Below are 13,843 nucleotides of genomic sequence, written 5' to 3'. Positions count from 1 at the left end.
GGAATTCTTAGAACCAAAGGGCCAATATTTGAACCGAAGAGGAGGCTGAGCCTTCCAAAACCAAAGAACCAGGGGATGGGAAGCCGGCACTGTTTTATGACTGACTGGAACATTCTTGTAAAAGTGATGTGTGCTATGAGTCTACCCTCATCCTTTCCTCAACGTGTCTCCACCACCTTACTCAGCACTCAGGGTCTTTTACCCAGGCTGGACCATTCTGTACACGTATGTATCAGTTCACCCTGGGACTTTTTCTGGTCCCACTTGCCTTACATTTTGGGGATGGTACTGTGTAGAAGACAGCACATTACCTGATCCAGCAAGGCCGCCTACGGGCACATTCTAATCCTTTTTGCCTCTGGAGGCCCCGAAGAGGGTTGGGCAGTGTCTGCATGTTAAGTACCTCACAGCAATATTGTTCCCTATCATGGAGCATGGAGCAAAATAGCCGGAAAATTCTGCAATCAATTTGGACATGGCCCTACCTGAAACTAATATTATATGTCAATTATACCTCAAAAAGAAATTGGACAAGGCCTTAAAAATCCTTTTTGTACCAGAGAGGGAGAAATAAGAGTACTGGCATAACATCAGATGGTGGGGGTGCCTCACCCTATATGACACAGAAGACAATGTTCTGCTACACCTCCGCCCCACCATTTGAAGATTCCAGTATGGCAGAGTATGGAGAGATGTGCAGGCCTCCTCTTCTGCAATCAGAAAAGAGTGTCAGAATAGGCTGTAGGAAGAGGAAGAGGACAGTTTCCATAGCAACTGTAGAGATGAGGTCTTTAACTAGTACAAGGCCTCAGTATAAGGGTCAGCAGCAGTTAACTACAAGCTCTGCTCTCATCAAGTCTGACAAAGAGGTTAGACAATAGATCTAGCAATAGATCTGAATGGTATAGGGAAAGATCCACACACTGATGATGATGGGGCAGAAATTCAGGCCTATGATCTCAGGCCCTGATAAATTTAGGCTTTATTAATTAGAGCTGCAAATTTAGACTATGATAGTACCAAAATTGCACATATATATATGTGTGTGTGTGTGTGTGTGTATATATATATATATATATATATATATACTCATACATACTGGATCAGTATTCAGCAGGTTTTTTTTTGCCAAAGGCAGACAATGTCATAGAAAGATTGGCTACAGTTATCTCTTAATTACCCCGACTCTCCTGGTTTAACAGTATCCCAGTCTTTTTTTTTTTTTTTTAATCCTCACTCGACATTTTTTGATATTTTGTTCAGATAGAGTAGGAGGGAGAGAGAGAGAAACATCTACGTGAAAGGGACACATCAAGTGGTTGCCACCTACACAACCCAACAGGGCTGGGGACAAACCAACCGAGGTATGTGCCCCTAGCGGGAACTGAACCCGAGTCTCTCTGGACCGCAGGCCGACGCTCTAACAGCGCCCTGAGCCAAACCGGCCAGAGCAAAAACCTGGATTTTATTTATTTATTTTTCTTTATTGAGTATCCCAGTCTTTGGATGATGATGCCAGTATGTATCATTATCATATTATCAGAAAATATTTTCAAGTGTCAAATGGCACAAAGTACTGAACAAAGTGCTCTAGAAGACTATGTAGTGTTAGCATCTATGCTCCAGAATTTTACAACTGAAGACAGAAAACACTGATGCACATGTGTATAAGGCATTGAAAGCTGGATAAAAACATTAAAGAAGTACATTTACTTATAATATGAATTATAAAGTATATGAAAACTTGTGTTTAGGAATAGTGTGCTGTGACAGGAGCCTACTACCCAAGGGGACTATTGGGGACATGTGATATGCATTACTGTGAGGCACAGGCAGTAGTAGTATGTAGTGGTTATAGAAGCCCACTGTAGTGTTTGATTTTAACTGTTGATCCCTGGACTGCCCAGGTATGATTTTGGGGGAATTTTCCTATATTTTTTTTCTATACTCTTGTCATGCAGCATTGACAGATAAAGTGGTTACAACCAATGCTTTTCAAATGATTTGTGATTAAGGATCCTTGAATTGTGGAAGGGGTCTCTAAGGATCCACCACTAAAAGAGGTTAGAGGAGGTGCACAGGAAGGCAATATTATAGGCTTATTCCTTGGGTGCGCAAAGGAGTGGGCACAAGGCAGAAGACAGTATAAATCTCAAATGGTAATTGTAGTCTTGGCTAAGTTTAAGTTAGGTGATTCTCAGTCCCCAGACCATCATTTCCTAATGTACAGTAATTACCCAATAGGTAAATTATACACATCTTAACAAAGTAGGAGGGGGAATAACAAGTGGATATGGAGAAAAGAGAACCCTGGTACACTGTTGGTAGGAATGTAAATTGGTGCATCCACTATCGAAAACAGTATGGAGGTTCCTTAAAAATTAAAAATAGTACTACTGTATGATCCAGTTATTCCACTTCTGGATATTTACCCAAAGAAAATGAAAACACTAACTAGAAAAGATATATGCTTCGCTGTGTTCATTGCAGCGTTATTTACAACAGCTAAGATCTGAAAACAACCTAAGAGTCCATCGATAGATGAATGGATAAAGAAGATGTGGTATATACAGGGTTAGGCAAAAGTAGGTTTACAGTGGTGAGTACACCCATCAGAGATTTTATTCTTGTATTATTACATATTAACTATTGTATTATTTTCTATACAAATAACTGTAAACCTTCTTTTGCTCCATCCTGTATGTATAATGGACAATTACTCAGCAATACAAAAAATGAAATCTTATCATTTGTGACAACATGGATGGAACTAGAGGGTATTATGCTAAGTGAAATAAGTCAGACAGAGAAAGATGTGTTGTATAATTTTACCTATCTGTGGAATCTAAAATCAAATGAACAAATGAAACAAACTCAGATGCAGAGAATAGATTGATGATTATCAGAGGGGAAAGGAGTTGGGGGAGGCAAAATGGTGAAGAGAGTCCATTGTATAGTGACGGATGGTAACTAGATGTAGTGATCACTTTGTTGTGTATACAAAGATGGAATTGCTATGTTGTATATGTGAAACTAATATAATGATATATATCAAAGTATGAGGGGCATCTCTAAATTTTTTCTGGAAATAATTTTATATTTAGCATTTAAATTAAATTATTGAAGTCTTCATGAGAAAATCAGAATTTTCCACTCATCTTGGCATTATGTGTGTGGGGGGAGGGGAGCATCAGAATCCTTTAAATGCTTAGGGTCTCAGTAGGACTTAGGCCAGTTCTAATAATTTATAAAGAAAATATATTGGCTCCTCCCTTACTTCTAGACCAATGAATGTCATTAGTTTTCTGGGGATCTGAGTTTGTTTGGCAGAATTCCAGCCTGCTCTGTTGGACTGCATGGTCTTATCAAATAAAATATCCAAAAGAGCTGCATGCAGCTCAGATTCCCATTCTGTTCTCAGTTCTGCCTATAAAGCATCTTTAGACACAGAGAGGAGTGTTAGATTACAGGATTGCTGTGTCAGAGGCTTATCCTTGGCTTTTGGACAAAATACTATGATCATAATGTATACCAGCAGCCATAGGGTCACCTCTTAGCAGGAACAACTGGTTTATCTGCAAAGGCACTGAGTAAAATAACCTCTAAAAAGGTTGAGATGGGGTAGAGTCTGCATTTATAACTATGTCTGACACGCAGAAGAGGCCCACAATAAATATTTTTTGGACAATTTTCCTAATTATTCCCATTAAGTAATGAGAAGAGCATAGGTGCTGGGTTTACCCTCCGCCTGCAGAGCATTGCAAAGGACAACAAAGAAATTTCCCTTGCCCTAGCCAGGTAGTTCAGTTAGTTGGAGCATTGTCCTGAAGCACCAAGGTTGAGGTTCCATCTCTGGTCAGGGCACATACAAGAATCAACCAATGAATGCATAGATAAATGGAACAGCATATGGATTTCTTTCTCTCTCTTTCTCCCTCCCTCTCTGCCTCCCTCCCTTCCTCTCTCTCAAATCAATAAATGAAAAGAGAGAGAGAAAAAAATTTCCCTTTTATCCTTCCTTCCTCCCCACATTCTTCTTTTTAAGAAAGTGATTACCAAAAGTGAAAAGAAACATTTATGGATACCATTTTCCATTATCCATTTCATTTCCCTGTGAGATGGAAGTTACTTTGGCTGTGGCCTCTGATTCCATCTTTTCCTTTATTCTGAACAAAGCTATCTCTTAGTGCATGGATTGTTAAGGATTTTTTTACAGTGAAGATGATGGTGGTAAAGAGAATCTAAATCTAAGTGTGCAATTTTGTTTTGAGGCCATATCTATGTGTGCATTAAATTTTGCTTTTTTTCCCCCAAGCTATTCATAGAATAGAGTTATTTTCCTTCAAGGAATGCTTGGGTGTAAGAAATATCACTTTATAAATGTTCGCTTCATAATATTACTAAATCACAAACACTTGTTCTCTTCCGTTCTTTCTTTTTTTTAAAAAATTTTTCTTTATTGATTTTAGAGAGAGAGAAAGGGAGAGGGAGAGAGATAGAAACATCGATGAGAGAGAATATTGACTGGCCGCCTCCTGCATGCCCCCACTGGGGATCAGGCCCACAACCTGGGCATGTGCCCTGCCTGGGAATTGAACTGGCGACCTCTTGGTGCATGGGTCAACACTCAATCACTGAACTACACCAGCCGGGCTCTTCCCTTCTTTCTTGAAGATTCTTCATAATATGCTCTAACTTCCCTTTATAACATTACCTTCTGCAGATACCTTGCATTATCTCTTTCATTCAGTCAATCTGAGCCAATTGACTTTCCCTAAGTCATTCTTGTACTTTCTGTTCAGGCTGTCTTTTTTTCTTTGAATGTTTGTTCCCCTTAGTTCTTATCTAGGAATTCATTTACCTTTTCGACTTACTTTATTTGTAGAATAAGGTTCCATCTCATTCCACAAAGGATTTAAGGAGCATGAAGTAACTCAAACAAATTTGTTCTTTGAAACTGACTTCCCCACATGCCAACTGTGTGAACTTGAACAAGTTGCTTATTCTTTTTGTGCTTTAGTTTCTTTATCTGTAAAATTATAATAATAGCACCTTATAGGGTTATTTTGAGAATGAAGTGGGACAGTCTCTTGAATAGAACAATGCCTAGAATTCATTTATTTAATCATTCATTTAATATTTCTGGAGCACTTACTGTGTGCCAGCAAATGGAACACACAAGATAAAAAATAATAAATAGGTAAATTATATAATATGTCAGAAAGTGATTTGTGCTTAGTGGCAAAAAAAAAAAAAAAAAGGATATGGGTGATTGAGAATGCTGGTAGAAGATGTGATGATGGGGGAAAATGGTGAATGGGCAGGAAAGGCTGCAATTTATTTATTTATTTATTTATTTATTTATTTATTTATTTATTTAAAATCCTCACCCAAGGATATTTTTCCATTTATCTTCAGATGGAATGGGGGAGGGGTGGAGAGAGAGAGAGAGAAACATTGATGTGAGAGAGACACATCAACTGGTTGCCTCTCACATGACTGCGCCAGGGACTAATTGCAACTGAGGTAGGTGCTCTTGACCGGAATCGAACCCGTGACTCTTTGGTTCAAACTGGCCAGGGCAAAGGTTGCAATTTTAAATGGGCTGGTCAGGGCCTTATTGAGAAAATGAGACTTAAGCTGACTTGAAGGAAGTAAGGGAGTTAGCCATTTGGATATCTGCAGAGGAGTTTTTTAGGCAGAGAGGACAGCCGGTACAAAGTCCTGAAGGTAGCAGTATTCCTGGTACATTCAAGGAATAGTTGGAACGAATTGTGCCTGGAGCAGAGGAGTGAGACAAAGAGGAATAGGAGATGAATTCAGGTTGCTGGTTCAATTCATGGTCAGAGCACATGCCCAGGTGTTGTGGGCTTGATCCCTGGTGGGGGGCTTGCAGGAGGCAGCCGATCAATGTTTCGTTCTCATGTGGATTTTTCTCTCTCCCTCTCCCTCTCTCTAAAAATCAGTAAAAACACGCCCTGGCCAGTTTGGCTCAGCGGTTGGAGCATCGGCCTGCGGACTAGAGAGTCCCCGGTTCAGTTCCCACTAGGGGCACGTACCAAAAAAATAAATAAAAATCAATAAGAAATATTTTAAAAACAGTCACTAAAAATAAAAAACGAAATAAATTAACCTGTGTATTAAGTTGGCAGAAGTATTTCAAATGACTTTAAAATACAGTAATTTAACTGTACATTAAAAATTGACCATTTTGCCCTGGCCGGTTTGGCTCAGCGGTTAGAGCATCGGCCTGCGGTCCTGAGAGACCCGGGTTTGGTTCCCGCTAAGGGCACGTACCTCGGTTGCAGTTTGTCCCCGGCTCTGGTCAGTCGTGCGGGTGGCAGCCACTCGATGTGTTTCTTTCACATCGATGTTTCTCTCTCTCTCTGTTCCTCTCTCTCTCCCTCCCACTCTACCTGAACAAAAAATGGAAAACTGTCCTCAGGTGAGGATAAAAAAAAAAAAAATTGACCATTTTGACCATTTTAAGAGTACAGTTCAGTGGTATTAAATACATATGCACTCATTACCACCATCCATCTCCATACCTCTTTTCATCTTGTTAAATTGAAACTCTTATACCTATGATACAGTATCTTTTGATTTGTCCCTTACCCCCAGTCCCTGGTAATCACCATTATATTTACTTTTTGTCTCTGTGGTTTAATTACTCTAAGTAGGTCATATAAGTGGAATCATACTAATATTTGTCTTTTTGTGACTGGCTTATATTACTTAACATATGTCTTCAAGGTTTATCAGTGTTGTAGCATATGTCCTAACTGCACATTTTAAATGGGATATACCCTAAGGAAAAAAAAATCAACTGTAAAGAAATATTAAACTGTTTTCATTAGTCATCATCTAATTAATAATAACATTGGTAATAACATTTTACATAATAAAGCAAATAAGTTATGTCATTGTTATCAGAAACCAAGATGTTGATTATAAGAGAGACACAAATGTAAAATGAAAGAAGTTGAATAAAATTTCTGAAATTCTAAAATTTAATTGGAAAAAACCAAACAATGACCAATCCAGTAGCAATAAGCATTCAAGCATTCCAACCATCCAAATTGTGGTCTCCAGATTCCATTACTACTAAAATGAACCAAGGCTTCTTACAGAAACATCAGATTTCAGATCTGAGGCAAGAAATAAACCAAGTGAACCTGGAACATGTTGTTATACCAGAGAGCAAGGAACTATCAAAGACTATTGGAATTGAGTCAAAAGGACTTGCAAGCTAATCTGAAGAGACTTCCATAGCCCAAAGATGGGAAAATATGCATTTCAAAATTAACAACTGGAATGGATTGTGTTAAAATCATGAGTTCATATTGATACTAAAAACAAAAATCTTGCCCTGGTTGGTTTGGCTCAGCAGTTAGAGCATCCGCCTGCGGTCCAGACAGACCCGGGTTCAGTTCATGCTAAGGGCACGTATCTCAGTTGCAGTTTGTCCCTGGCCCTGGTTAGGTTGTGCAGGTGGCAGCCACTCAATGTGTACCTTTCACGTTGATGTTTTTCTCTCTCTCTCCTTCTCACTGTATCTGAACAAAAAATGTCCTTGGATGAGGATAAAAAAAACAAAAAACAAAAATCTCATCAGTCATTTTTGGAGTATGCTAGAGAACCTCATTATTTAAAGAACTATTCTCTATTATATAGAGAACCTCCACTCATTATTTTGTAAACTGGTCAAATCAGAGGAAATGAATAAAGTATTTATCCTGCCTTTCCTTAGGTAATCAAATATTTGATGAAGGGAAAGTTCTTATTTATAGAAGAATTCCACCTAATTAATGAGGACTATGTTAAAATTAGGATATCACCATTTTGCAGCCTAGAGTGAAATAGTGCAGTTAAGTGATGATTACCAGTGATTACTAAACTTTCAAGTAAAAATTAATTGTTCAAAACAAAGTATAACAGTCAGTTGTAATCAAACAAAAATACATTTAACCAGATGCTGTATGTCTCCTGATGGAGATGCAATAGGAAGTACATGATACCCCTTATGCAGTATTCCTGCCAAAAAAAAAAAAGGAACATAAATCTGAACACTTATAGGGAATAAAAAGGGACAAAGAAATACATTAAATGACAACACAGGATGCAATTAGAAAAATCCATAATGTTGGGAATTTTACAGAACAAATGACCTGAATGGCTTCTTGGCCTTTTTGCTAAGATCGAATGTAGTTGTCTGTTCTTATCAATTTAGAACAAATGACCTGGTTTTATCAACAAATAAGCAAATTGCAGGAAATTAAAAAGAGGGATAATTTACAAATTAAAAGAGATCTGACATAGTATCATCCAAATGCAATGTATAAATCTCGTTTGTGTAAACAGTAAAAATTATGAGACAGTTGGAGAAATTTGAACACTATATATTTGATACCATTAGGAAATTATTGTGTGTTGCCCTGGCTGGTTTGGCTCAGTGATTAGAACATCAGCCTGTGGACCAATGAGTCTCAGTTTTGATTCTAGTTAAGGGTACCATGTACCTTGGTTGCGATTCGTCTCCAGCCCTGGTTGGGGTCATGCAGGAGGCAACCACTCTATGTGCCCCTTTCATGTCAATCTTTCTCTCTCTCTCTCTCTCTCTCTCTCTCTCTCTCTCTCTCTCTCTCTCTCTCTCTCTCTTCCTCTCTCTCCCTCCCACTCTATCTGAACAAAAATGGAAAAATGTCCTTGGGTGAGGATAAAAAACAAAGAAATTATTGTGTAGCTTGGTGGTTAAGCATCAACCCATGCACCAAGAGGTCGTCAGTTATTCCTGGTCAGGGCACATGCCCAGGTTGTGGGCCAAATCCCCAGTTGGGGGTATGCAGAAGTGGCCAGTCAATGTTCTCTCTCATCGATGTTTCTATCTCCCTCTCCCTTCCTCTCTCTCTAAAATCAATAAAGAAAATAAAAGAAATTACTGTTAATTTTCTTTGGGTATGTTAATGTTGTTATACTTTAAATTTTTTTCTGTATTTTATAAACACAAGTACATATGGAGGAAATTATATGATGTCAGGGATTTACTTAGAAATAATCAGTTGGGGGAAAATGGGTGAGAATATAGATGAAACAAGATTGGGCTCTTGTTGATAATTGTTGAAGTTTGGTGATAAGTACATGGGCTATTTTTTCTTTTTCTAAAAACGAATTTCTCCAAGCTTTTTATAAGCAACAAGAAGGATACAGTTGCCATCAACTGAGATGGTTGCAAATGGAACAGATTTGGTAGAAAAGACAAGTTCAGTTTTCAGGATGTTGGATCTGAGATGACAACTGGATGTCCAAGTGTTTTGAGATGCTGAACAGGCAGTTTGATATATAAATTTGGGATTTGGTAGAGAGATCTGGACTGGAGATAAAATGTTGGGAGTCATTGGCATATTAATGGTAGATAGCAATGAGACTGGTTAAGATCAAAGAAAGTAAGAGTAAACAGCTTAGAACATAGAAAATACTCAATAAATATTAATTATAACCACATGACAAATTCTTTTGAATTCTTTCTCTTTTGAACTCATATAGCATTTTTTTTTTAATCGTCACCCAAGGATATTTTTCCATTGATTTTCAGACAGAGTGGGAGGGAGGGAGGAAGTGAGAGAGAGAAACATTGATGTGAGACCCCAATCAGGGCTGGGGATCAAATTGTAACCAAGGCACGTGCCCTTGCCTGGAATCGAACCCATGACTCTTTGGTCTGTGGGCTGACACTCCAACTGCTGAGCCAAACAAGCCAGGGCTCCTACAGCATTTAAAAATATCTTGTATTATACTTAGTTATATACATATCTTACCTCCTTTACAAATTGATAGGAACTATATCTTAATTATTTTATACATAGGTCTCTCTCCACCATTATGGAGTCAAATGGTGCCTTGTACATAAGTGAATTTATTTTTTATTATGTTTTTTTATCCTCACCTGAGGACATTTTTTGATATTTTGTTCAGATAGAGTGGGAGGGAGGGAGAGAAAGAGAGAGAGAGAGAGAGAAAAACATCGACGTGAAAGGGACACATCTAGTGGTTGCCTCCCACATGACCCAACCAGGGCCAGGGACAAACTGCAACCGAGGTACGAGGTACGTGCCCTTGGTGGGGACTGTACCCGGGTCTCTCCAGACAGCAGGCCGACGCTCTAACCGCTGAGCCAAACCGGCCAGGGCTACATAAGTGAATTTAAATTCATAAATGAACTCGAGTTTGTGAAGAAATTTTGTGTTTGAGAGAGATCCAGGTTGAGAAGAGGGCCTGCAACTGATTGGCTGGCTGGAAAATTAAGCTACCTGGAAGGGGTAGCTGCCTTGGTGGCATTCTGTTCCTGTGCCTCCAGGGCCTTGTCTATATTTGGGTGTGGCAAAGTCAGTGGACTCTGAAAAAGTTTGAAAAGTGGGTTAGAATGAACTAAGGATGAGGTAAAAAAAAATAGTGATATATACATACAATGCAATATTATTCAGCCTTAAAAAGGATGGAAATTCAGACACATGCTATTAAATTACAACATAGATGAACCTTTAGGACATGCTAAGTAAACTAAACTAGACTAGACACAAAAGGACAAATATTGTATGATTCTATTTATATGAGTCACCTAGACTAGTCAAATTCATAATGACAGAAAATAGAATGGTGGTTACCAGAGACTGGAGGGAGAAGGAAATGGGGAGTCATTGTATAATGGGAAGAGTTTTAGTTTGGGAATATGAAAAATTCTGGAGATGGGCGATGGTGATGGTTGCAAACCAATGTGAATATATTTAATGCCAGTGAACTGTACACTTAAAAATGGTTAAAATGCTATATTTTATGTTATGTATATTTTACCATACACACAAAAATAAATAGGACAATGTGGCAACATGTTAACGTGTGGATCTTGTTGCTCTGAAATTTTGTTCAAAATAAAAAGTTTATTTAAAATTAACAGAAGAAAGTTCTGTAGAGATAAGATACAGACCAGTTGGGATGGCTTTCACCGCAGGGGTTGCAGGTACATTAGGATGTTAATATAATCATAGGCAAATGACTTGACTACCTTAAATACTTTTCTTTCACATTTTAATTATATTATCATCTCTTTGTTGACAACTTCTTGATAAGGATGTGGAGTTGACAGCTGTACAGTTTTTCCTCTGTGTTCTTCGTGTTATTTTAATTATTATGGATTGTTAGAACATTGGGGACATCCATATTCAGTAGTCAAATAAAAATACATTCTTAAACAAAAAAAAGTTTTGTATCAACTGCTTTGCTATTTCTTTGTCACTGTTCCTCCTCAGTTATGAACATTTAGAACCTCTGCAGTTAGACAGATGGGGTTCAAATTCTGACTTTCTTTCTTGCCACCTCTGAGACATGGTACAAATCATCTCGTCTCTCTAAACCAGTGATTTTTCAACCTTTTAAATTTCATGGCATACATAAACTACTAAAATTATGTGCCACACCAAAAAAAAAAATATTTTGTTGGTCTGACAAAAAAAAATACAGGTATACTTTTGATTAATTCACACTAGACGGCTATTGTGTTGGCTGTTGTCATTTTTTAATTTGACAATCTAAGGGAAAAGAGATCAGTGCCCTTAACTAAACAGTCAGGTATTGCATGTTTTAAAAATTATTGCAGCACACCAGTGTGCCTGCCATGGCACACCAGTTGAAAATTTTATTTCTACATCAGCCCGAAAACGAAGGGTTCAATTCCGGTCAAGGGCACATGCCTCAGTTGCAGGTTCAATCCCTGGCCCTGGTCGGAGTCATGTGGGAGGTAATAACTTGATGTGTCTCTCTCACATCGATATTTCTCTCTCTCTCTTCCCCCACACTCTATCTGAAGATAAATGGAAAAATATCCTTGGGTAAGGATTTAAAAAAGAAAAGAAAATTGCAGCTCTAAACCTTAGTGTTCTCATTGTAACCCTCAAAGAGTTATGTGGCTTTTTGGTGAGATAATGAATGTTAAACAGAGCACAATATCTATCACATAGTAAAAACTTAATGTGTGTCATTAATTAATTATATCATTGGTATATGACTGTACATGATTGTCTAGGTCCTAGTGCAACAGAAGGTCAAAATCAGTTATATGTTAAATATAAGTCAATATGTAATACTTTAATATTGCAGCTTAAAAGGGATATATAATAGCTTTTCATTAAATTTAGTACTTGTCAGTAAAGTTCTTGCCACTAAGCTCCCAAACTATGAGTTTCCAGAGGAAAACCATAAAGCAAATTTAAGTGTTGGTGAGTAATTTCTGTGAGGTAGAATTAAACTATGTGGAGTTCTTTTGCTTAGAGAAGTCTGTGAGGAGACCTCAGAAAAAGACTAAGCATATAGCATTTATGTTTATTTTTTGATTGATGAAATATATTATGGAATTATTGGACCAGATGAAATGAGACTTTATCCAGGTTTTAAAATTACCAATTAAAGACAATATGAGAAAAAAATGACTTTAAGCTCTAGAATAAAGGTTTTAAGTTAGATGATTAGGAGAAAAATTTCTGACAATGAGGTTTGTTAAACCTTTTTTTTTTATCCTCACCCTAGGACATTTTTCCTTTTTTTTTTGTTTATCTAGAGTGGGGCGGGGGGGGGGGGAGAGAGAGAAAGAGAGATCAACGTGAAAGGGACACATAGAGTGGCTTCCTCCCGCACAACCCGGGGCGGGCACAAACCTCAAGGGAGGCACGTGCCCTTAGCGGGAACCGAACCCAGGTCTCTTTGGATTGCAGGCTGACGCTCTAAATGGCTGAGCCAAACTGGCCAGGGCTAAACTTTAAAATGAGTTAACACAGGGTCTAATGGAATTTTCTTGTCTTGGAGGACTTCAGAGGTAGATTAGATTTCTCTTTGTCTGAGGTGTCTTAGGTAAAGATGCACCTGTAGATAGGTAGATGTGCTGATGGTCCTTTTCAATCTAAGAGTCAATAAAGGCCTTTAGCTCATCTAACTGCAGTCAGTTACAGCCTCAGTGGGTAACCATCTGCCTGCATTTTCTGATCGTTACGGGTAATTTAATGACTAATTTAATTGTCATACTGCCTAACAAGCAATTCACAGTTTTTCTTCACAGTTTTTCAGGCTCTTGTTTTATTTAGTAACAGAAATGGCTTAGGCTCATTTATTTATTTATTTATTTATTCAGGAAAGTTTTATTTAAAAGAGTCTGTCTTTTGAAATAAGTAACATATACTCAGATGACATCCTTTGACTTTTGGTTCGAAAAATATGATCACTGTAATTTAAAACAGCAGGGCAAATATTAGTTGGTAGGAAGCTCCACTTTAGCTTAGCCTGTATTGAATGCTGAATTGGGCTTTTGCAGGATGGGAAATCATGGTTGGACTGTGCCTAAGTCATTTTGAGCCCGTAGAGAGAGAAAATTACCTCTTATTGAATGCCTACTATGTATATGCTTGACAGTGTGCTAGGTGTTTTCCTTATTGACAGCTGCTCTGGCTAGAAATCCATCCTAGATCCAACCACTTAAAAACAACCCCAAACCAACAAAAAACATGTTCCTCATGGGGCCTAGTTCATTAATACAAGTCACAGCTGCTATACCTTCTGTAAGATCCTGGCACCATGATTAGGATAATAGACTCTCAGGTCTTGGAGGGATCTTTGAGGTCATCTTGTTAAAGGGGCAGCAGCAGCTGTTCTCTTCACCACGGAGTCTGAGAATCACGGTGTGCAAGTCTCTCAACGGGAGGTGCAAAAAATGTCTGGGGCTATAGTCTCCGTAGGCTACAATCCCGTAAGGGATAGGGCAATGATAGGTAACTGTGCAGCTTGAACTAAGTTCCAGACAGGA

The sequence above is a fragment of the Molossus molossus genome, unplaced genomic scaffold, assembly GCF_014108415.1.
Source record: "Molossus molossus isolate mMolMol1 unplaced genomic scaffold, mMolMol1.p scaffold_m16_p_1, whole genome shotgun sequence".
NCBI lineage: Eukaryota > Metazoa > Chordata > Mammalia > Chiroptera > Molossidae > Molossus > Molossus molossus.
Note: the sequence above shows the minus strand (reverse complement) of the source record.